Below are 25,850 nucleotides of genomic sequence, written 5' to 3' on the forward strand. Positions count from 1 at the left end.
ATCTGCTGCCTCTTTCATGCCGAGCTGCTCCTGGCTGGCCCGTGCACCATCTTCCTACCTGTCGCTGTCAAAGTCACCACTGCCCTCCCGAACTTCTCCTCCACAGCCTTCCAGGGTGCAACCGGGGACATCGCCGATGTCTCTCAGTCATCTGTGCAGAAGAGCCCTGCAAATACACCTACACCCACTCTGCAGTGACACAATGGGTGGCATCAGTGGTGGGTCCTCATAGTGATACCCAGGAGCGGGCATTATTGGACAAACCGGACATGATTCGCGAAGACATGGCAGTAGTGGTGCCAATATAATGTGTGATGTGAGTTGTTCTTTAATTCAATAGAAGTAACAACCATGACAAACCCTCAAACACCCTTGTGCATCCCCTTCATGCTCACGACACATTTGCCTTACGCTGCCTACTGCACATATGTGATGCATGCCCTGTGGCTGCAGCACAGGTGGTGGCAGGTTGAGTGAGGCTGGCTGTGAGAGAGATGCACGAGAGGGTGAGTATGGGATAGAGCCATGAGATTGTATGAGGATTGGGTTGCGTGGTAGTGGTGGGGTGAGTACTGGCGAGGTGAGTAGGTGCAGGTAAGATGAGAATGAGGTTTGAGTGGGTATGAGGGGTGATGTGACAGAGTAGTGTTGGCAGTGCCGAAGGAGATGTGGGGTGGGGGCAGTGATGTGGCAGACGGAGTGTAGGGGAAAGACTACGTCTACTCACTTTGGCTGACCTACTGAGGTCATTGGACCGCCTCCTGCACTGTGTGCAGGTGGGCGATATGTTGGTGGCGCAGGTGACCCCCTCTGCCACCTCGAGCCAGGCCTTTCTGGTGGCGGAGGCGGGCCGCTTCCTCCCGCCCGCCGGGTGGAGGATCTCTGTCCTCCCCCTCCTCCTCACCCCATGTATTGATACCTGGGGTGAGGCATCATTAAACTGGGAGCAGCCTTCCCCCTGGGCTGCTCCATGCAGTCATCTTTGCTATTGGTTGCAGCATCTGTCAGTGGAGGACTGCCCCTTTAAATAGAGCGCCTCCAGCTGACAGATCTTACTGCGCATGCGCAGCCCGCCCGACGCGCAGATCAGCAGCGGGGAACCCGGAGGAGCAGGTAAGTGAATCCAATTAGTGGGTTGCTTGCTACGATCGCGCGGGAAACCCACTAATTTCACCGGGCGCGTTACCCACGCGCCCGCTTGCCCATCCGCCGAGAACCCGCATCCCTGCTAAAATCGGGCCCAAAGTGTCCCCAAATTGCAATTTGAAGGGAATTTGAGTTCTGCTCTATTTTTCAACAACCCCCTACAAGATTTACGTTAAAAATGCTCAATTTCTTCCCTCTTTTGTTTGGAGAGAGAAATGAGTCATGTTGAGCAAGACCCCTTTTTCACTGGAACTGTGAGGCAAAAGCAGAATACTTATGGTGTGAGGGAGCCGGCGCGGACACGATGGGCCGAAGGGCCTCTATCCGTGCTGTATAACTCTATGACAGCACTCTGAAAGCAAAGGTAAGTCCTCCGAGTGATATTGCACATTTCTTTTTTATAAATTGACCCAGAGAATGTTGGATGCCGAGGAAATAGAATACCCTTGGTTTAACAATGTACGTTCCAGCCACCTCTGCTTTTTGAAAGTGTCCTCCAGGGCTTACAAACAGGCACTCCTGATTCGTCAGGAGGGCCACAATGATTTATTAGTTCAATTATTTTGTTGGGACCATGGAACAAGGTAACCGAGATAGTCAGTGATGAATTGCTTCTGCTACCTATACCTCACCAAAGGGGAACTTGTAAGTGCCCTATACCTCATAGTGTAGTTGCAGCAGTTCAAGTGACCATACAAGTTTCGATTGTACAGCTTATGCTTATCAGCTTTGGACCAAAATTGCACATGTAGAAGTTTTAATTTAAAAAAAGAACAGCTCATTTGTTGTAATTGAAAAAAACTGAAAGGTGGCTCCAAAACTGGTCGTCTCAGTTTCTCAGTTAGCTAGTTAAAGGTGCTCTGATTAAGCATGGGGCTGGAAATTGCTTTTAAAATAGCAGTCAGTGCTCACCGTTATTAATGGTGAAATCGAAGAGCAAGTTCCGGCGACCGTACATGCGCAGTCAAATGTGGAAATCCGGAACTTGCTCTTCCTGGTTCACCGGTGATCTGTCAGCTTTGCATTAAAGGGACCTCGCCGGCCGCAATCAATGGAATCAATGGACCAGCGCTAACTTGCTCCACTCCCCGCTGGAAACAAACTAATCTCGCCTCAAAACAGGTATGCTGAGTTTTTTTAGGTCTAAACTAAGTTTTAACAACATGGTAAGTATTAATGACTGCCAAACAACCTTTCTGGCATGAAAAATTAACTTTTGTGGAGTCTCATTACTCCTGATTTTAATAGATTTTTCGACATTTAAAAAAATGTTTTTAAACTTTTTTTTGTAGCATAGGAACAGGAGTAGGCCATTCAGCCTCTCATGCCTGCTCCGCCATTTGATAAGATCATGGCTGATCTGTGATCTAACTCCATATACCTGCCTTTGGCCCATATCCCTTAATACCTTTGGTTGCCAAAAAGCTATCTGTCTCACATTTAAATTTAGCAATTGAGCTAGTATCAATTGCCGTTTGCAGAAGAGAGTTCCAAACTTCTACCACCCTTTGTGTGTAGAAATGTTTTCTAATCTCACTCCTGAAAGGTCTGGCTCTAATTTATAGACTGTGCCCCCGACTCCTAGAATCCCCAACCAGCGGAAATAGTTTCTCTCTATCCACCCTATCTGTTCCCCTTAATATCTTATAAACTTCGATCAGATCACCCCTTAACCTTCGAAACTCCAGAGAATACAACCCCAATTTGTGTAATCTCTCCTTGTAACTTAACCCTTGAAGTCCGGGTATTATTCTAATAAACCTACGCTGCGCTCCCTCCAAGGCCAATATGTCCTTCCGAAGGTGCGGTGTCCAGAACTGCTCACAGTACTCCAGTGAGGTCTAACCAGGGTTTTGTATAGCTGCAGCATAACTTCTGCCCCCCTGTACTCTAGTCCTCTAGATATAAAGGCCAGCATTCCATTAGCCTTCTTGATTATTTTCTGCACCTGTTCATGACACTTCAATGATCTGTGTACCTGAACCCCTAAGTCCCTTTGGACATCCACTGTTTTTAACTTTTTACCATTTAGAAAGTACCCTGTTCTATCCTTTTTTGATCCAAAGTCGATGACCTCACATTTGTCTATATTGAATTCCATTTGCAACAGTTTTGCCCATTCACCTAATCTATCAATATCCCTTTGTAATTTTATGTTTTCATCTACACTGCTTACAATGCCACCAATCTTTGTGTCATCGGCAAACTTAGATATGAGACTTTCTATGCCTTCATCTAAGTCGTTAATAAATATTGTGAATAATTGAGGCCCCAAGACAGATCCCTGCGGGACTCCACTAGTCACATCCTGCCAATTTTTCTTTCTGTTTCTTTTATCTGAGTCTTTTAATCTCACCCTCTCTTTATTTTGCTTTCTCTATCTCATTTTATTGTACATTTACCAACCTTGTCTTGCACTTCCTGGTTGTTAGTTTGCATGGTTTGTAATGAACTGCACTTCCTGGTTCTCACAGTGTGGCTTGCTTGAAGCTATTTGGTTGAGGGGCATTAACCACTCACACAGTCCGAGAAAGAACACTGAAGTTTTTGAACTCTGATTAGAAGGAAGTTGCCACCAAAAAGAGTAACTTAGTGAGCGACTTCAAATCTAATGAGCGGCGAGCACTGCTGGTTCGCTGCTCGGAGCAATTTCCGGCCCATTGTATTGGTTTCACTGGTTGATGGTGAAGCTTCATCGCTCGTCTTGCATATCAACAAGATACAGGTAAAAGAAAATCATTGGGAGCATTCACTACGTCTGAATGAGTTACATCTTTTGAAATATGTTGTGCTGCTGGTTACATTGTAATTATTTTATTAACAGTAAAACAGACCAAATACAATCTCAAATAACAGACAGAGAAAGAACTTATTGGACATTTAAGGCTGTTGCTGCAAAGTGATCTTGATGTACATTGAGATGAAAGCGGTAGTATAACTTGTCTGGTGCCCAATCTGTAGTTTCACACTGCTTGGGTTGTAGTATAACTGCAGCCCAGTGTGAAGCAATGATTTAAAAATGCCCAAGCAGTACCATTGCCAACTTTATAAACTTACTTTCAAGGCTTTTTAATGTTATGAGAAAACTGACAGTCCCGTGCCCTCTCTCATAACATTAAAAATTAGCCACCCCGGAGAGTGGAGCTCTGTGCATGCATTCAAGCACACCAGCCCAGTATGCTTCTGTTGCTAAGATCAATGCGGCCGGCAGCGAGAGACAGTCGGCAGTATAAATTCGATTTGACAGCTGCAAATTATGATATACAGATACTGCGTGAGACCAGTAACTGTAGTATTATGGCCCAGGAGACTGAACTTGGGAATTTTTAGCATTCCTGCTGATGGTCTTAACATTGAAAGCATGATGGGCTAAGCAGGTGAAGCTGTAATCTGAACACGCATTTCAGTTTTTATCTTACCAAAGCTGGAGACATGCTTAAAGCATTAAGTTCTGAAGCACACAAACAATATTATCTGGCTATAAAGCGTTCACAATGAGCAGATCTGCCGAAGTATTGCCTGTGGTGAGCCAGAAGTTTTGGGGTAGTGCTCGGATGTAGTATTAGAGGAGGGGTACATTGGTCACTGAAAGGATTTGGAAAGAAGTTGGCCAGCGATGTGCTCAGACAGTGAAGTCAGCATTTTTTGATTGGTTCCTGCGAAATAAATAAGGGGCAAAATTTTGGGGCACCTCCTGACCCCTGCAATTTGTTCTGGGAAGCTCGGTCACTTTCCGCAGGACATGAAACGTTTGGGTCTACAAGGTTAGTGTCCATTGGGAATGATTACCTTGCCTCCCTCTGATGCTTGGGGTCTTTTTTAAAGCCTAGTACAGAAGCCAATCCTGCTCTTATCTGGTGTGGCTTCCATTGGTCCTAACCAGGACATATTGGCTGAAATTCCATGGGTAGCCCAGGAATGTCCCCACACTCACTCCACTGAGCAGTGGTAGGGGTGGATCAAATTCTTCCCATTCCTGATCTAAATTTGGGTCTCAGTATAAAGGGGTAGAAACCCAGCAGATCAGCGTACTCTCCAATTTCCAGCCCCCTTTGTGGTCATCCTTTCCACCCTCTTCCAGCCCAGGAATTTCAGGCCCATAGTGTTTGTCTTGCATGCTATGTTCCACCCCAGTTCAAGAAAAGGGTAAAGGATCATCCAGGGAATCATTGGCTAATTAGCTATGTAATGGATAAAATCTGGAGTCCATAATACATGTTGAAATTAGTGAGCAATTAGAAATACATGGGCTAATCAGAAGCAGTCAGCATGGATTTATAAAGGACAGGTTGTGCCTGACTAATTGGATTTTTAGGCAATCACAGAGTGTACAGATAAAGGGAATGTGGTGAATGTTGTATATGTGGATTTTCATAAGGCATTTGATAAGGTGCCACGTATAAGACATTTTACTAAAAAAAAAGGCAAATAATATTAGTGGATCTAACCAGGCTAAGTAATTCCTCTAAACCAATCCCATTGAATTGTTTTTAAACAAAAAAGGAGTGAAAGAAAAACAAAATGTTTGAAAGAATTAAATATTTTTAGTATATATAAACGATGATGCAAATGTTTACTTTTGATGGTTTGCACTTGAACCCTAGCATGGAGAAAAAGAAGCCTGTTTTACTGAGTCCCATTATGGGTGGATTAAGTAAAGCTGCCTCTCACAGGTGCAGCTCCGTGCCTGTAATATTTTGTTTCCATTGAGCACGTGCATGTCATTGCATTGAAATTGATCTGTACACGTTTAGTATACAAACACTTAACACGTTCATATGCAAATCCTTTTCCTATTTTAACGGGTGTTAAATCATTTACTTTAAATAGATTAATGCCTCTATTAAAATAGGTAAGCATTTGTGCACTCATTTTTCCAAAATGCAATCTCTGTACCTGAGGACAAGGCCTGCGCTTGAAGGGTGGTAAATTCAAAACTAATCTGTGGAAACAAGGGGGGGTCATTTTAACCCCCAAGGAAGGGTGGGTTGGGAACGGGTGGGAAGATAAAAATTGTAAAAATTGAGGCGGGGGAGGGGTGGCGTGGGTGACCAATCCGCTGTCAGGAGGCGGGTCGGTCAGTATAATCCATTTTTAATTACTATTTTATTTTTAACTCCTGAGGGCCAGGATTCCCGGGCCTTCTGATTCCCACCATGTAAGAGGAGGCGAGAAGGGCCTGATCAACAGGTAAGTGTCTTTATTGCACTGTATGTGGGCCAAGAGGTTTCTCCCAGGCCCAACAAGCTTACCTGCTGCGATCTGACACAAGCAATCTGCCAACCCCCCCGATCTATCCATGACCCCCACCACCCCACCGATGTCTCTGACCACCCACCCCCCCCCAGTGTCTAGGCCCAAGCCCCCCCGATGTCAGACTTACCTGCCATCCACTCCCCAGCTGCTTTCCTGTCCTGTCAATCTGGCTGGCTGTCAGGCAGGGAACAAATTTAAAAGACATCCTGATGTCAAAACCTTCAGGACGTGTGGAAAACCCATTCTAATGGGTTTCCCATCCAGAAATCCTCCGCCCTGCCCCCCCCCCGACTTTCCACGGCTCAAAGTAAAAGTTCAGGCCAATATTTCAGTGAGCTAGAGGTTAATCTATGGGACAAGCTCCCAAGGGAGACAGTGAAAGCAGTTAGTATTAATTCATTTTAATACAAATTAGATAGATTTCTTTCAGAAAATAACATTTTGGGATACAGTGTACAAGTAATTTGAGATATGACATGTGGTTAGTGTAGCATGCTTGGGAGGAACAGGTGACCTTGGACCTTTGCTTCCCAAAACTCTCCACTAGGGGATTTCCGTCATGTTTTGGTCTGTTGTTGACTAATTGATAGGGATTGATTGCTATGATTCGTCAGCAACTCCATTATCGTTGTATCCTGTGACTATCAGGACGGTAGAAGGCAAACTAAATGGACCTTTGTCTTTTTGCGTCTAGCAATTCCTATGTTCCTATGCTGATGACATTGCAGCATGTAATTCTTGAGTTATCGAGTCAGTCTTGCTTATAGAAATATTCATTTCAGGACATCGTCTATCCTCCACTATATTATGGTTGAAATGCAATGAAACAGACTGATAGAGAAAACCATATTAATTACATTTGACATGTTCTTGTATGGTAATCTACACCAACTTCATGTGAAATTGCTCTTACAAAGAGTCGGCATAGGCTCGATTGGCCAAACGACCTCCTTCTGTGCTGTAACGATTCTATGATTCTATGAAATTATTTTGTAATTCTTTCCCACAACTACTGTATTGGTGGGTATTGCACCCACAAATAATGTGCGTTGTTAATCTTAAAAAGGCATCTGTGAACCGTACTTTCCTTGAACTTTAGTTACTCAAATGTAAATGGTGCATTTTGTTTGTAAACACAAAATATTGTTGGGTGGAATAAATCTTGATGCTGATTTGTTAGGCTTATTTGGGTTAATAAATATTTGTTGAAGACTGTGCTGTGTAATTCTTCCTGGTTAAGACTGGAAATGATTCAGCGTAGCTGCTTTAGTGGTTGTGATAAAAGAAGTCTGGAAATTGAGAGAGCAAAGAAATGAGTATCCATTGACACCTGTGTTAACTCTTGAAGATAATAAATTTATAAACCTGTAGTAAAAGAATCATTCACACAGGATTACTTGAACTATTTTAATCAGTATTATTTTTTTCCTGTGGAGTACTGCCTAATATTGAGGGAGATAATATACTGGATGTACCTATGCTCACAGAATTTTTCATTATACTGTCAATATTGTTTTGTATCCTACATCTATTACATAATACATTTGGGATTTAATTGTACCTTTGTGGATATGCAGCTGAATTTCATTGATATGATGTACGACGGTAGGTAAAGTTAATGTTTCACCCGTATATTTAAGTATTGAGGAGATTCTCGATTTGATATTTTTACAATAGTATGCCGATACAAAATGTAAAAGCCCAGTGGAATTGGTATTTTAACTAGTTGAAGTACATTTGCTTGTGCATTTTGACATAACAATTAGTCAGTGATCAACAGAGAAGTATGCGTCAGGGAACATCTAGGCAATAGCGATCACAACATAATAAGGTTTAAGATAATGATTGAGAAAGACATAAGTAAGACAAAGACCAATGTAATAGAATGGTAAAAAGCTAATTTTGAGGGGATGAGAATGGAACTCAGGAAGATAAACTGGAAAAAATATTGACAGAGATAGAACAGCAGCGGGAAATATTTTACATGGCGATCAATAGAGTTCAGGAGAAATAAATTCTACTAAAAGACAAGAACTAACCAATAATGAGACACCATGGATGAATAAAGAGATAAGGGTAAAATTGAAACTGAAGAAAAAGGCATACAAACGTACATGGACAATAAAGGAGAGGATGACAAAAGGGAATACGAAGAGGTTAGGAAAGAAGTCAAAAGAACAATTAGGAAGGCAAAGAGGAACTACGAAATTAAATTATCAAGGAATATAAAAAGAAATAGTAAAGTATTCTACAGACGCATAAATAACAAAAGGAAAATCAGGATAAGGATAGGGCCACTGAGGGATGCACAAGATAAACTCACAGGTAATGAAAGCGAAATGGCAGAAATATTGAATAATTATTTTGCCTCAGAATTTACCAGGCAGACTAACAAAATGAACTTGACATTACAAGAAGAGATCAAAAAAGATATCAAGACATTTAAGATAGAAAGGGGGAAGATAATAAACTAGTCAAACAAGGGAATAGTGCCAGAGGACTGGCGGATAGCTAATGTCATTCCTATATTTAAAAAGAGAGATAGGACAAGTCCAGGGAACTATAGACCAGTTAGCTTAATGCCAGTGCTAGGAAAGATAATGAAATCCTTACTCAAAGATGTAATAGAAAAACATCTAGAGAATGAAAATATAATAAAGAATAGTCAGCACAGATTTCAAAAGAAAGGTCATGCTTGACCAACCTTATTGAATTCTTTGAAGAAGTAACAGAAAGAGTAGATAAGGGTAATGCAGTAGATCTAATATACTTGAATTTTCATAAGGCCTTCGATAAGGTACCACATAGTAGTCTCATGACTAAGATCAGAGCATGAGGTCAAGTAGCAGATAGCAAACAGGCTACAAAACAGAAAACAGAGATTAGTTGAGGTGAATAGCATAGATGCATTTAAGGGGAAGCTAGATAGGTACGTGTGGGAGAAAGGAATAGGATATGTTGATAGGATGAGATGAAGTGAGGTGAGAGGAGGCTCATGTGGAGCATAAACACTGGCATAGACCTGTTGGGATGAATGGCCTGTTTTTGTGCTGTAAATAATATGTAATGTAACACTATGTAACAAAATTAATATGTTCATGTCATTTTGAACATTTGAATAAGGACTACACAAAACATATAATAACTCAATTTATGACAATTTATTTGGGGGAGGGAAATAAACATGATTCATTCTATCCTATAGATCAGATTGTTTTTGAAAGCCTAGTTTATTTCTGGGATTGGAGCTAGTAAATAAATATTTTGGTGGACCTGAGTCCAAATTGAACAAGCCTACTCTATTAATTCTATAGTTTTCTCACAATGCAGTGTTCCATTGTTTGTGTAATGACTATCTAGTTTATTTTACCAACTAAATGAAAACTATATAATGCAGTAGAAACCACTTAAGATTACTGATTAGCAGAATCATGCAGGGAAGATGATGATTGTTTTCTTACAGTATGCTACAGGTAACTAAAGGCTCATTAGTTTGATATCAGTAATAGGATGTAATATATGATTACTTGGATAGAGGGGGACATACTGGGGACACCCAACATGGCTTCATAAAAAGGTCAGGTCCAACAAATTTGATTATATTTTTTGAAGAAGTTACCAAGGTGGTGGATGAAGGAAGCCCAGTAGACATTGTCTATTTCGACTTCCAAAAAGCCTTTGACAAGGTACAACATAAGAGGCTTCTCTATAAGATAATATATTGAGCTGGATTGAGAACTGGCTAGTGACCCTCCTCTGCACTCTTTCCAAAGTCTCAATATCACCCACCATGTGAGACGACCAAACCACCAAACCTGGACACAGTATTCCAACTGAGGCCTGACCACAGTCTTGTACAAGACAAAATAGCATGCTTTGTCTTATATTCAGTTGTCATATAAATGCACCCCAACACCCTATTTGCTTTAGCTATTGCTTCATGGCAACGCTCATGAACCTTTGGAGACCTATGCACTAGAATGCCATAGGCAGAAAGTAGTTCTAGATGGATTTGAATCTGTTCGGAGACCGGTCACCAATGGTGTCCCGCAGGGATTGGTGTTGGGACCATTGCTCTTTTCTGTTTTTATTAATGAACTAGATGTAGGTGTTGGGGGTACAATCTGCAGATTTGCAGATGATACCAAGATCTGTGTGTGTGCCAGGACTATAGACGATGCTCAACTGCTTCAGGCGGATCTTGATGTGTTGGGGAACTGGGCTTGTGACTGGCAAATGATGTTTAATTTGGAGAAGTGCAGCGTTATGCATGTAGGGAGGACAAATGCTCAACATACATACACTCTTTAGGGAAAAGCATTAAAGCAGGTGAAGAAAGAAAGAGATCCGGGTGTTCTAGTGCATAGGTCTCCAAAGGTTCATGAGCAATGCTGTGAAGCAGTTGCTAAAGCGAATAAGATGTTGGGGTGCATTTATATGACAGTTGACTATAAGACAAAGTATATTATTTTGTCCTTGTACAAGACCTTGGTCAGGCCTCATTTGGAATACTATGTCCACTTTTGGTCATCTCACATGGTGGGTGATATTGAGATTTTGGAAAGAATGCAGAGGAGGGCCATTAGACTAATTCCCAGTTTAAAGCATCTTCATTATCTAGATAGGCTAAAACAGCTGGTTCGCTACACTTTAGAGAAGTGTAGACTTATGGGTGATCTGATTGAGGTTTATAAAATGATGAAAGGAATAGATTGTGTTCCAGTTGACAGTTTGTTCCAATTAAATACATTAGGCAGGACCAGAGGTCACAATGTTAAGTTGTATAAGATCAGATCTCAGTTAGATGTTAGGTGGTGGTTCTTTTCCCAGAGAATAGTGGACCTCTGGAACAGGCTGTCGGCTCATGTGGTGGATGTCGATGCACTGAACTCCTTCAAGTGAGAGCTGGACCTGTTTCTGGCTGGGGTGGAGATTACCTCTTACAAAAGGTTGGTAATGCATAGAATTCAGGGCTAGTGTGATCTCCTGGACTAGTTTCAATCGCCAAAGGGGTCGGAGAGGAATTTCCCAGATTTTTCCCCCCCAAATTGGCCTGGGTTTTTACCTGTTTTTTCGCCTCTCCCAGGAGATCACATGGTGTGGGGTGGAGAATGTGTATATATTGTGATACACAAGGTATCACAATTGTTTGGGGCAGGCTGGCTGGACTAGAGGGTCTTTTCCTGTCAATCGCTGTTTGTATGTTCACACTAGGTGTTATATTTTCCTAGGCTTTGCTACTATAACAACAATTATGATGCAGTGCCATCAGGTCCACCAGGCTTTATTACTGTTTTTGACTTGCATTATTGTCCACAGCAGATCGGCTTCACCAAAATTTACAGCAGCACAAGTTCAAACAGAACAAGCTCGAACAGCCATAAATGGTAACTGTAACATAGCAAGGAATAAAATATAACTGACATAGAACACAATAATTGACTCACAAGGGTTGTGGTGTTTCACCTGCTTTATTTTCACACTCATGGTCAGTTCACTCTCACTTGCAGAACTCACTGCCTGAAAGGGTGGTAGAGGCAGAAACCCTCAACTCATTTTAAAAAGTACCTGGATGTGCACCTGAAGTGCCGTGACCTACAAGGCTACGGACCAAGTGCTAGAAAGTGGGATTAGGCTGGGTGGCTCATTTTCGGCTGGCGTGGACATGATGGCCCGAATGGCCTCCTTCTGTGCCGTAAGTTTTCTATGATTCTCTGACACAAAACTTGGAAATGTAGTGAACAGTGAGGAGGATAGTGATAGACTTCAAGAGGATATAGACAGGCTGATGAAATGGGCGGACACGTGGCAAATGAAATTTAAGGCAGAAAAATGCAAAGCGATACATTTCGGTAGGAAGAACAAGGAGAGGCAATATAAACTAAAGGGCACAATTCTAAAAGGGGTACAGGAACAGGGAGATCTCGGGGTATATGTACACAAATAGTTGGAGATGGCAGGGCAGGTTGAGAAAGCAGTTAAGAAAGCATCAGAATCCTGGGCTTTATAATTAGAGGCATTGGGCCCGATATTAAGAGGGCGGCGGGTTGGCAGCGGGGGGGTCGACTGGGCGCGTGGGTAACACGCCCAGTGAAATCAGGGTGCTCTGCACGTGATTGCAGCTTGATTGAAGGTACTTATCTTTGCTTCCTGGTTTTGCGCTGGAAAGCTGCGCGTTGGGCGGACTGCGCATGCGCAGCATTGGCTGTCAGCTGGAGGAGCTCTATTTAAAGGGGCAGTCCTCCACTGACAGATGCTGCAGAAAATAGGCAAAATTACAGCATGGAGCAGCCCAGGGGGAAGGCTGTTCCCAGGTTTAATGATGCCTCACTCCAGGTCTTATTAGATGGGGTGAGGAGGAGGGGGAGGACAGAGATCTTCTCCCCGGCGGGCGGGAGGAAGTAGCCTGCCTCTGCCACCTAGAAGGCCTGACTCGAGGTGGCAGAGGAGGTCACCAGCACCACCAACATATCGTGCACCTGCATACAATGCAGGAGGCACTTCAATCAACCAAGTAGGTCAGCCGAAGTGAGTACACTTACGCATTCCCCTACACTCCGTCTGCCACATCACCACCCCACATCTCCTTCTGCACTGCCAACACTACTCTGTCACATTACTCCCCACACCCACTCAAAGCTCATCCTCATCTTACCTGCACTTACTCACCTCGCCAGTACTCATCCCACTACTACCACTCAACCCAATCCTCATACAATCTCATGGCTCTATCTCATACTCACCCTTTCATGCATCTCTTTCACGGCCAGCCTCACTCAACCTGCCATGACCTGTGCTGCAGCCACAGGGCATACATCACATATGTGCAGTAGGAAGCGTAAGGCAAACGTGTCGTGAGCATGAAGGGGATGCACAAGGATGTTAGAGGGTTTGTCATGGTTTTTACTTATATTTGATTGCTGATCAACTCACATTACATATTATATTGTCACCACTACTGCCACGTCTTTGCGAATCTTGTCTGGTTTGTGCAATAATGCCCTTTCCTGAGGATCACTATGAAGACCCACAACTGATGCCACCCATTGTGTCACTGCAGACTGCAGGGCTCTTTTGTGCAGACGACTGAGAGACGTTGGCGATGTCCCCGGTGACACCCTGGAAGGATGCGAAGGAGAAGTTGTTGAGGGCAATGGTGACTTTGACAGCGACAAGTAAGAAGATGGTGCTCGGGCCAGCTGGGAGCAGCTCGGCATGAAGGAGGCTGCAGATGTCCACGACTACATGTCGAGTGACTCTGAGTCTCCGTGTGCACTGCTGCTCAGAGAGGTCCAGGAAGCTGAGCCTCGGTCTGTTGACCCTGTGGCGAGGGTCGTACCTTCTGCGACGTATCTCTCTCTGTGGTTGCCCTCCCTCCTGCTGTACAGGTGGATGTGTCACAGCACTGTGTTGTGAAGCTCCACATATCAGAGGTGGACAGCGTGGCTGGCGAGGCTGGTGATGCTGTTCGTCCTCCAAGGAGGTCATGACTGCAGCTACGGCGGCCCCCATCTGGAAGATGTATGTTTGAGGGGGTCTGCGAGGTAGTTAAATGTGTCTGGACACCGGGATAAGTGTGCAAGTTTGTGAATTTTATTGTGAGGAGGAGGGTGGTGGAGGCCAAACTTTGTCCAAATATTTTCTGCACCCTCTCTAAGGCCTTCACATCTTTCTTGAAGTCCGGTGCCCAGAACTGGACACAATACTCCAGTTGTGGTCAAACTAGTGTTTTATAAAGGTCAATCATGACTTCCTTGCTTTTGTACTCTATGTGCTCGATTTTCGCACTCCCGAGCGGGTGCGTCCGAAGTGACAGAGTGGCCTCCTGCAATGAGTGAGGGTCTCCCCCCACAACTGTCAAATGGACCTTTGCAGCTGCCACAGGCTGATGGCTGCAACACGTCCATTTGAACTGGGAGTTTCTCCCCCAGTAGGGGAAACAGTCCCAGTTGACTTGAAAATCCCACCCCTCCTAAAATATCAGGTCAATCAGGTCTGTAAACGACCTGAAGTACCTAGTTAATTACTTTAAGTGGCATCCCGCTGGCTTTAATTTCCGGCGGGAGTCCCACACGCCGGGGTTGCGCACGCATGTCAGCGCGTCACTGGGGAACCTGGAAGTGGGCGGGTTGGAGCCGGGCTCCGGACCCGCCCGGGAATCCCCAATTTTCGGAGCCCCCCCTGCCACGAACGCACCCGCTCGGTGGTGCGAAAATCGAGCCCATAGAGTCCAAAAGCAAGGAAGTCATGATGAACCTTTATAAAACACTAGTTTGACCATAACTGGAGTATTGTGTCCAGTTCTGGGCACCGCACTTCAGGAAAGATGTGAAGGCCTTCGAGAGGGTGCAGAAAAGATTTACTAGAATGATTCCAGAGATGAGGGACTTTAGTTACTTGGATAGACTGGAGAAGCTGGGGTTGTTCTCCTTGGAACAGAGAAGATTGAGAAGAGATTTGATTGAAGTATTTAAAATCATGAAGGGTCTAGACAGAGTAGATAGAGAGAAACTGTTCCCTTTAGCGGAAGGGTCTAAAGAGACTTGGGGGTCCATGTACATAGATCATTAAAATGTCATGGACAGATACAGAAAATAATCAAAATGGCTAATAGAATGCTGGCCTTTATATCTAGAGGACTAGAATACAAGGGGGTAGAAGTTATGCTACAGCTATACAAAGCCCTGGTTAGACCACACCTGGAGCACTGTGTTCAGTTCTAGGCACCGCATCTTAGGAAGGATATATTGGTCTTGGAGGGAATGTAACGTAGATTTACTAGAATGATAGCTGGACTCCAAGGGTTAAATCACGAGGAGAGATTACACAAACTATGGTTGTATTCCCTGGAATATAGAAGATTAAGGGGTGATTTGATCGAAGTTTTCAAGATATTAAGGGGAACTGATAGGGTAGGTAGAGAAAATCTATTTCCGCTGGTTGGGGAGTCCAGGACTAGGGGACATCGCCTAAAAATTAGAGCCAGGACTTTCAGCAGTGAAGTTAGGAAACACTTCTACATGCAAAGGGTGGTAAAAGTTTGGAACTCTCTTCCACAAACGGAAGTTGATGCTAGCTCAATTGTTAATTTTAAATTTGATAGTGATAGATTTTTGTTAACCAATGGTATTATGGGATATGGGGCTAAGGCGGGTATGTGGAGTTAGGTCATGGATCAGCCATGATCTCACTGAATGGCGGAACAGGATTGAGGGACAAAATGGCCCACTCCTGTTCCTAAGTACTTATATTCCTATGACTGGGCTATGATGCTCTTTGCCTATTGACATTCACTGTCTGAGCTCACATATAAAGAATAACTGCTTGGATGAGGTACTGGCGAGTGCCTAGCGCCCATAGGACTTTATTCCAGCAAGGAGTCAGTATCATCAGGAGGGAGAAAATTGGCAAAAATTAAAATCCCACCAACACCATACTCATTAACTGCTTGAATCTGTTGACATAAGATGTTTAGCCAATTTAAGACAAAATTATATTGGAACATTTGATTAAATGCAAAATACTCACCGGCAGAATTTATGTCAATGGATCTGTCCTTGTTGCAAGCACTGCTGTAGAAATGGTTGGGCTGATGATTCAATGGCATTGTGTTTTGTAGCACCAACTGTGGCCCTGAGTGAAAAGGACAAAATATGAGGAAAAATTAGAGGGGGAAAAAATGATGATAAAAGACAAAGAAAAGGATTTAAACAATTGAAGAAAAGATGAACATTAAGAGTTCATGACTTGTCGTTCGTGAACATGATTTCCTGCAAAATTAAAATTTCCACTCAGACTCTATCTAATTCTGTGGTGTTTTGTGCCAGTAGTGTTTGCAACGACCTATTCATATAGACCTACATTGACATATCAGAGACGATCTGTCTTAAGTGGCACTGATCCATAAAGGAGACAGTGACAGAAATATGTAGTCTCCTGGAGTCGGACCATTAGATCAACAGTAGGACAGAGACTGTTCCACCATGGCCTGTCAAGGTGACTAGTACTTCAACTTTTAAAACAAACAACACCAGAGGGTATCTTCCAAATCTCACAATCAATAGAGTGCCAATGTATCAAGCAGGTGACAACTTCCTTTTTTGTCACTGCAAGTTCCTTCATCAATTTACCCATGGAAACCATACAGCAGCACGAGAGAACACTGCACTTTTACAATGTGGAAGGTTTCCCCAAATTGCAGGGCATTATTGATCGCATGAATCTAGGCCCCTACCCCAATCCTTCTTGAAGGAAAATAGGAACAGAAGTAGGCCATTCAGTACTTTGAGCCTGCTCCACCATTCAATCAGATCTTGGCTAATCTGTATGTCAACTCCATTTACCCACATTTGATCGATATCCCTTGATACCCCAACCTAACAAAAATCTTAGCGATCGCAGTCTTGAATATTTCAATTGACCTAACATCCACAACCTTTTGGAGGAGACAGTTCCAGATTTCTACTACCCTTTGTGTGACAAAGTGCTTCCTGATTTCACTCCTAAATGGCTTAGCTCTAATTTTAAGATTGTGTTCCCTTGTTCTAGATTCCCCCGAATCTGGAAATAGTTTCTCTTAATCTACCCTATGGAATCTCTATCATTTAAAAAAACTTGATTAAATCACCCCCCATCATTTTAAACTCGAGGAAATACAAACCACACTTATGCAACCTGTCCTCATAATTTAACCCTGCTATAATTCTGGTGAACCTTTGCAGTTCCCCCTCCAAGGCTAATATATCTTTCCTGAGGTTCGTTACTCAAAACTGATTGTAGTACTGGAGATGGGGTCTGACCAAGACTCTGTTCAACTGCAGCATCAATTCCTCACTTTTGTATTCCAACCCCCTTAAGATAAGGCCAATGTTCCATTAGTCTTTTTGATTACTTTTTATACCTGTGTAGTAGCTTTTAGTGATTTTTGCACATGGGCACCCAAATCCCTCTGCTCTTCCACAGCTCCTAGTCTCTCACCATTAAGAAAATACTCTGATTGGTCTTTGTGGCATGGAGCCTTGACCACCAACAGTGCATGTTGAGGGATCGTGCTTGTGATTTCCCCATATGCACTTTTGTCGACCAAGGCTCCGTGCCAGGAGTGGGCATTTGGAAAATTGGCTGTATAATAATAGTAACAATCACAGTAAAACTCCAAGCCATTTACACGCTTCATAATAATCAATATTCACTGAACTATATAGAGCTGGTTTGAATTTGAACTATAAATACTTTACAACTTTTTCTGCTGTCTGTCATATATTGAAGTGTGGCTTCTCTATTAATGTGCTCATCTCAATATATGAAATTTATATATGGACTTTATATACAATCTAATATTGATTTACAGATAATTGTGTGGCAAAAATATTTTCTAAATTGATGCCATTTGACTCTAGATCTTTGCTCTATTATTAAATTGTGCAATGAGAAATTCGCAACATCCATTAATGAAACAGTGACTGTATTGTTTTCTCCATTCAGATCTTCTTTCATAGCAAATTTACAATGTTTTGTGCCTTGATTCCCTTTTTGAGTTACTGTTCAGTTAGATTGTCACATTAATAAGCTTTGCAGCGCAGAGTAATTCACAAAGCAGGAGCTGTGTGAATCATCAGCTTCGATTGATCTCCAGCTGTCAAAAAGACCATGTCTGCATTTATTTCCAAGGTTTTTCTTGCATTTTCCTGTATACTGATTTGTCTTGAATGAACAATGGAACATCAATTTGACTTGTTTTCTAGTTTATATCATCAACTTAAAATGTTGGCTTTTCTCCAGTCTCTCTACAATATTTAACCAACCCCAAACTAGTAAATGCAGAGATTTGGGAAGGAAAGACTTGCTTTAGAGAAGGTTGGGGGGTAGTCAAGACTAAGTTCATTGGAGGTAAGAATAAGGGAAAAAAAGAAAGGAGAATGGGACCAAAAAAATAACAGGACAGGATAAAAGAGTTTATACATGAATAGCTGAAGCATTATGAATAAAATCTAGGAACTTGTCCTATATAAGACCTTGGTCAGGCCTCATTTGGAATACTGTGTCCAGTTCTGGTCTCCTCACATGGTGGGTGATATTGAGGCTTTGGAAAGGGTGCAGAGGTGGGCCAATAGGCTAATTCCCAGTTTAAATCATCATAGTCCTCAAGATAGGCTAAAAGAGTTGGGTCTCTACACTTTGGAGAAGCATAGTTTTCGGGGTGATCTGATTGAGGTTTGTAAGATGATGAAGGGACTAGACTGTGTTCGAGTTGACAGTTTGTTCCAATTAAATAGGTTAGGGAGTACCAGGGGGACACAATTTTAAGCTGTATAAGGACAGATCTAGGTTAGATGTCAGGAGGTAGTTCTGTTCCCAGAGAATAGTGGACCTCTGGAACAGGCTGCCGGCTCGTGCGGTGGACGCTGATTCACTGAATTCCTTCAAGTGAGAGCTGGACCTGTTCCTGGCTGGGGCGGAGATCACCTCTTACAAAACGTAGGTACTACATAGAATTATCAGGGCCAGAGTGATCTCCTGGACTAGTGTTGATCGCCCGGGGTGGGAGGTGGGGGGGGTCGGAGAGAAATTTCCCAGATTTCCCCCCCCCCCCCCCAAAATTGGCCTGGGTTTTTATCTGACTTTTTGCCTCTGCCAGGAGATCACATGGTTTTGGGTGGGATGGAGAGTGTATATATTGTGATACACATAATTGTGTGGGACAGGCTGGATGGACCAGAGGGTCTCTTCCTGCCCGTCATTGTTCATATGTTCGTAACTAAAATGATTAATTTCCATGGGAACTATAAGCGTCGATCTTCTGCTCTTGACCACCCATTATACTGGCATAGGTGGCCAGGAGTGGAAAATTGGCAGGAGATTCATTCTGCCAGGATCCCAACCCATTATCTATTGCTATTTCCAACATCCATTTCTGGATGGGCAAATTCAAGTGCGGTAGCAATAACGTGGTGATGTCAAATATCCTTATTACAATTTTAAATCTGCCTTAGATATTCTGTCAGGTTCAGCAGCGCTGATTACTTCTGGAAACAGTTCCAGAATCTTGCATTCAGAAGTGTGCCCATCCCGCCCAATATCTAATCATACGATAGCATAACCCAGAGGTGAAACAATAGACTTGTGATCTGATCTAGATAGCGTGCCTTTCACATGTGTGCTCCTCCAATTTTTCAGTAGGTGGACTGATAAGACTTTAAGAGATGAAGCCAGATACAAATCGTTAAACTGCTTTATTGTACGTCTAACAGTTATAATCAAAACTTACATGCTTCGTCTAACTTCAAACCCTCCTCACGAATAAGAAAAATATAAACCATGCAGCCCTGTCCCGGTAAGTGGGCTAAATAGATTTGTTTTTAGTATGTCTTAGCATTGAACAGACCAGGACTTACATGGGCTTTGTTGGCACTAGTCAGTAAACTGCCTATGCCTTTTTGCTTTTCTCTCAGCAGACTTGAATTTGAACCTGATCAGAACATGAAGGCTGTGATGTAATATGTTTGACAGAAACTTGGCTTCAATGCTGGGAACAAAACATTCCTGACACTAATCTCAGAAGATAATAGGGGAAGCAAAAAGCAAAAATGAATGGCATCACTAACTAAGGACACAATTACAGCATTAGAAAGAAGAAAATAATTATCTCAGGTACTGTTCAGACTGAGTCCCTTTGGGTTCAACTGATAATTAATAAGGGGTCCATAAATATTGTAGTAAGAATAAATGATCATGGTGGTCGCTGGAAGCTGAAAAAAATGTGGAAATTTGTACATTACATGTTTCCCAAAACCTGCTGCACATTCTAACAACTCGGATTTGGCTGATGAGTAGATTTGCATAAAGTTTCTATGTAGAACTCAAGCATTCCATGATGTGGAGATGCCGGTGATGGACTGGGGTTGACAATTGTAAACAATTTTACAACACCAAGTTATAGTCCAACAAATTTATTTTAAATTCCACAAGCTTTCGGAGGCTTCCTCCTTCGTCAGGTGAACGGTTTCCACACCGTTCACCTGACGAAGGAGGAAGCATCCGAAAGCTTGTGGAATTTAAAATAAATTTGTTGGACTATAACTTGGTGTTGTAAAATTGTTTACAATTGTCAAGCATTCCAGTTAGTGAAACAAGTTCCAGAGAGAAAAGCAGTGTGTGAAGCTTCTCCGGTGGAGCTCTGAAAAGACTCCTCCAATCATAATCCTGCCAACCTGGTGAAAGCCTCTTCCCGTAGTCAGTGGACTCTAGTAGGGAGTAGGCCTTTATCAAGGCATTTCGTGTTCATGCTGAGTGATGGTTTTTCTGGCAATTACCTAACAGGCATATTCCATCACTGGATGGATATAATCTTTTTTGACAGTGACAAGTAGGGCCAAGCTTTTTTTTTGAGGATTCCCACCCCTCTATCAATTTTTCTTCCAGCTATATGCATCATTTCACTTTCCTCTCTGTACATCAGAGGCCTGAAATTGCAAGAGTCCATATCAGGAGGGTAGTCGCACAATGTTAGGCCTTACATTTGTTACTGAAGGGTTTGCGACAGCACTACATCTGAACAGTTTGGTCTGAGCGGAGATGAAATTTGGAACTATTGACTGGTGGATGGAATGCCAGTTCACAGGACCACGGTCAAAATTGGATTACTTACATAGGAACAGGAGTAGGCCATTTAGCCCCTTGAGCCTGTGCAGACATTCAATGAGATCATGGCTGATCTGTGACCTAACTCCACATACCCACCTTAGCCCCATATCCCTTAATACCTTTGGTTAACAAAAATCTATCAATCTCAAATTTAAAATTAACAATTGAGCTAGCATCAACTGCTGTTTGCGGAAGAGAGTCCAAGCTTCTACCACCCTTTGCGTGTAGAAGTGTTTCCTAACTTCATTCCTGAAAGTCCTGGCTCTAATTTTTAGGCTATGTCCCCTAGTCCTAAACTCCCCAACCAGCGGAAATAGTTTCTCTCTATCCACCCTATCCGTTCCCCTTAATATTTTATAAACTTTGATCAAATCACCCCTTAATCTTCTAAATGGCAGGGAATACAACCTTAGTTAATGTAATCTCTCCTTGTAATTTAACCCTTGTAGTCCAGGTATCATTCTAGTAAATCTACACTGCACTCCCTCCAAGGCCACTATATCCTTCCTAAGGTGAGGTGCCCAGAACTAAACACAGTACTCCAGGTGTGGTCTAACCAGGGCTTTGTATAGCTGTAGCATAACTTTTACCCCCTTGTATTCTAGTCCTCTAGATATAAAGGCCAGCACTCCATTAGCCTTTTTGACTATTTTCTGCACCTGTCCATAACATATTAATGATCTATGTACATGGACCACGAAGTCTCTTTGGACCTCCACTGTTTCGAGCTTTGCACCATTTAGAAAGTACTCTGATCTATCCTTTTTAGGTCTAAAGTGGCAATTGAAGGGGTTAAGAAATCTCTGTGTGCAAGAGAGCAGCTAACTATAATCACTTTCTTTGATGTTAATCAAAATATATAAATTATTCTGACCTGAATCAGTACTTGGAGATCCAATCAAACGATGCAATTATAACAATGGAGTCTTGCATGTGATGTGGATATTTATTAGTCTTTTGTAGCTCTGCCACTTTCAATTTGATTGATTTACATAGGACTGAAGGAGGAAATCTCCTCAGAGACTAATAAACTAAAATCTCTTTGCCGTATCAATATCTCAACCAATATATATATGAAACATGATATAATAAAATATTCTAAATGTCTTTCTTTGAAATGGAAGTATATGTGTGTGTGTGTGTGTGTATAAATAATTATAAACACTGAGAAAGTGGGAACAGCATGCGCCGTCCATGTTCCGCCCAGCTCTCCATGAAAATTGCAATCGGCGTCCTACATCAAGCGTTGTACCCTGATTTGCATATTTAAGTTGTTACCTGTTTTGGATGGGGGTGCTGAACGGCCATTTAAAGACCTGCCTGAAATTGAATGAGGTAGGCAAATAGTTGTACAGGTTCCCCACCAGATTTTCCTCTGCTGGTTTCCTGCTTTTGAAGTGAGAAATGGGCAGACGACAGTTGAAAATACTGAGCTGATTGGCAGATGCTGGGGTTGCAGAATGGTCTACTGAGTGAATCAGCAAGGGCTGCTGCTCGCAACTAAAAATGAAATGCAGATTTTCCATTTTCAACTTTTCCAGACAACACTTGAACTAAGGCAACAAGGAAAGAGAGGAGCAGGACTGCCATTTTTGAGGATGTAGCTCTGTAGCAACTTGAGTAGGTGCTGCAGATTGGGGGATTGCCCTCTTTGGAGCTATGGGGCACTCCCGATCAGGATCCTGATTCGAATTGCTTGGGTGGGGATGGCAGAGCGAGTCACTGTTGTCTCTTATATCCATACGTTGTGGGAGCAGAAATTTTCCGGACTTACGAAGATTGCTAATGAAAGAATAGCTAAATGTTGCCACCTTTTATCATATGGCTGCATGATGGGTGTTGGCCAGAGTTCACGCTCCCTTGTTGTTGCTTCACTACAGCACGTTCATGGACAGTTGGGTGACACTGTCCCTGCTCTTTCAAATTCCATCACGTTTACTTTTTATATCTGCTTACAGGAAAAGGCTGCCCTTAACACCTCTGAGCATATTTAGACTAGAGGGGGACCGTGCAACTATTGGCCATTGAATTCCAATGAGGAAAGAGCTGCCCAAATTCTGTGGCTAGAGACCATAAGGGAATGAAGTAGGGTGAGGTGGGGGGGGCCTTTCCCAGCTTAGGTCCACATTGCATGCCAGCTGGTAAGAGAATGCTGCCTGTGAAAAAGATAGGAGGACCAGTAAGATACTGGAGAAATATGACTAAGGGCATGAGGAGATAGCAGCAGATCTAGGAATCAAAGTTTGCGTATCATGAGTGGAAATGATGGGGACGGGAGGTTAAAAGAGGGGAAAATAGAAATATGCTATCGTGTTCATTTTTTTTGAGGGATGTGATTCGTTGTTCTTTTTTGAATGGCAGTTTTTTGAAAGAAAGTGTATTTGTAACCATTGAAGTGTTTTTTAACTGGCTCAAGTTTCTGAAAAAAACCGAACCAATCAGGAATCTTAATGCCCTACAAGTATGTCCAACACTTTCCCACACACAATGTATACCTTGGACACATGGAGATGGAAAATTGTTCATTTTATCGATAGATAATATGTCCACACTATTCTAATTTTGGCCTCTGTTCACTCCCTCCCTCCCTCTTCCCCCCCGCCCCACCCCCCAAGCCAATACCCATAAAAATACAAACAATATTCTATTAGGGAAGCTTTTGTAAATACAGCTCTCCCTGAATCCAATTTCTGTTATGGGAAGCCAAGTAAAAAAATGATCGAGATGAGCATTGTATGCAGAACTGTATAGTGGATATACTCCTGCAGATTGTTTATTTTTGAAATTTGGCAATTCATTTCTTTAGTTTGTTTCTTTTTCTCTGCTTTCACTGATTTCTTTTAAAAATCTTTCAGTCTCATTCATGTGCAGTTCAGTGTTCGCAACAGAAGAAGCATAAGTTCCAACTCATCCAGTGGAAGGTGTACTTGGAAGGAATTGAGCTGAAGTGACCCTGAACAGCTAACCGTGTTAGTGTTATTTTGTAGTTGTCTTTCTTGCATAACTTGTTGGTGACAGTTTATTGATCAAGAGCTATGTTTATTCTAACCAATTTCATTTTCTTTCATTTCTAATGAGAGAGAGGAGATATATAGGGTACGGTAGCATAGTGGTTATGTTACTGGACTAGTAATCCAGAGGCCTGGACTAATAATCCAGAGTCATGAATTCAAATCCCACCACGGTAGCTGGGGAATTTAAATTCAATTAATTAAATAAAAAATCTGGAATTAAAATACTAGTATCAGTAATGGTGGCCATGAAACTACCGGATTGTCGTAAAAATCCATCTGGTTCACTAATGTCCTTTAGGGACGGAAACCTGCTGTCCTTACCCGGTCTGGCCTATATGTGACTCCAGACCCACAGCAATGTGGTTGATTCTTAATTGCCCTCTGAAATGGCCCAGCAAGCTACTCAGTTGTAAAATCTCACTACGAAAAGTCATAATAAGAATAAAACCGGACGGACCACCTGGCATCGGACCACGAGGCACCGGACACGACAACAGCAAACCAAGCCCAGTCGACCCGGCAAAGTCCTCCTCACTAACATCTGGGGACTTGTGCCAAAATTGGGAGAGCTGTCCCACAAACTAGTCAAGCAACAGCCTGACATAGCCATAATCACAGAATCATATCTTTCAGCCAATGTCCCAGACTCTTCCATCACCATCCATGGGTATATCCTGTCCCACCGGCAGGACAGATGCACCAGAGGTGGCAGTACAATGATATACAGTCAGGAGGGAGTGGCCCTGGGAGTCCTCAACATTGACTCTGGACCCCATGAAATCTCATGGCATCAGGCCAAACATGGGCAAGGAAACCTCCTGCTGATTACCACCTACCGTCCTCCCTCAGCTGATGAATCAGTCCTCCTCCATGTTGAGAAGCACTGAGGGTAGCAAGGGCACAAAATGTTCTCTGGGTGGGGGACTTCAATGTCCATCACCAACAGTGGTTCGGTAGCACCACTACTCACCGAGCTGGCCGAGTCCTGAAGGACATAGCTGCCAGACTGGGCCTGCGGCAGGTGGTGAGGGAACCAACACGAGGGAAAAACTTACTTGACCTCGTCCTCACCAATCTACCTTTTGCAGATGCATCTGTCCATGACAGTATTGGTAGGATGTGACCACCGCACAGTCCTCGTGGAGATGAAGACCCGTCTTCGCACTGAGGACACCATCCAACGTGTTGTGTGGCACTACCACCGTGCTAAATGGGATAGATTCAGAACAGATCTAGCAGCACAAAACTGGGCATCCATGAGGCACTGTGGGCCATCAGCAGCAGCAGAATTGTATTCCAACACAATCTGTAACCTCATGGCCTGGCATATTCCTCACTCCACCATTACCAACAAACCAGGGATCAACCCTGGTTGAATGAAGAGTGTAGAAAAGCATGCCAGGAGCAGCACCAGGCATACCTAAAAATGAGGTGCCAACCTGGTGAAGCTACAATTCAGGACTACATGCATGCTAAACAGCGGAAGCAACATGCTATAGACAGAGCTAAGTGATTCCACAACCAACGGATCAGATCAAAGCTCTGCAGTCCTGCCACATCCAGTCGTGAATGGTGGTCGACAATTAAACAACTAACGGGAGGAGGAGGCTCTGCAAACATCCCCATCCTCAATGATGGCGGAGTCCAGCACGTGAGTGTAAAAGACAAGGCTGAAGCGTTTGCAACCATCTTCAGCTAGAAGTGCCGAGTGGATGATCCATCTCGGCCTCCTCCTGATATCCCCACCATCACAGAAGCCAGTCTTCAGCTAATTCGATTCACTCCACGTGA

The 25,850-nt window shown here is 43.0% G+C and overlaps 1 protein-coding gene across 4 annotated transcripts in view; it reads left to right on the forward strand.

Annotated features, from left to right (window-relative positions):
- The window catches only part of c3h8orf34 (chromosome 3 C8orf34 homolog), a 506,019-nt gene that overhangs the window by 103,609 nt on the left and 376,560 nt on the right, over positions 1-25,850 (forward strand). Inside the window, exon 1 of one of the 4 annotated variants that reach the window (XM_067980320.1) lies at positions 20,005-20,052. The exons of the other annotated variants lie outside the window; for them this stretch is intronic. The gene's annotated coding sequence lies outside the window, so the exon portion shown is untranslated. Of the gene's footprint in view, positions 1-20,004; positions 20,053-25,850 lie in introns of those variants that run through there. 4 annotated transcript variants of the gene reach the window in all.

The sequence above is a fragment of the Heptranchias perlo genome, chromosome 3 (genome assembly GCF_035084215.1).
Source record: "Heptranchias perlo isolate sHepPer1 chromosome 3, sHepPer1.hap1, whole genome shotgun sequence".
NCBI lineage: Eukaryota > Metazoa > Chordata > Chondrichthyes > Hexanchiformes > Hexanchidae > Heptranchias > Heptranchias perlo.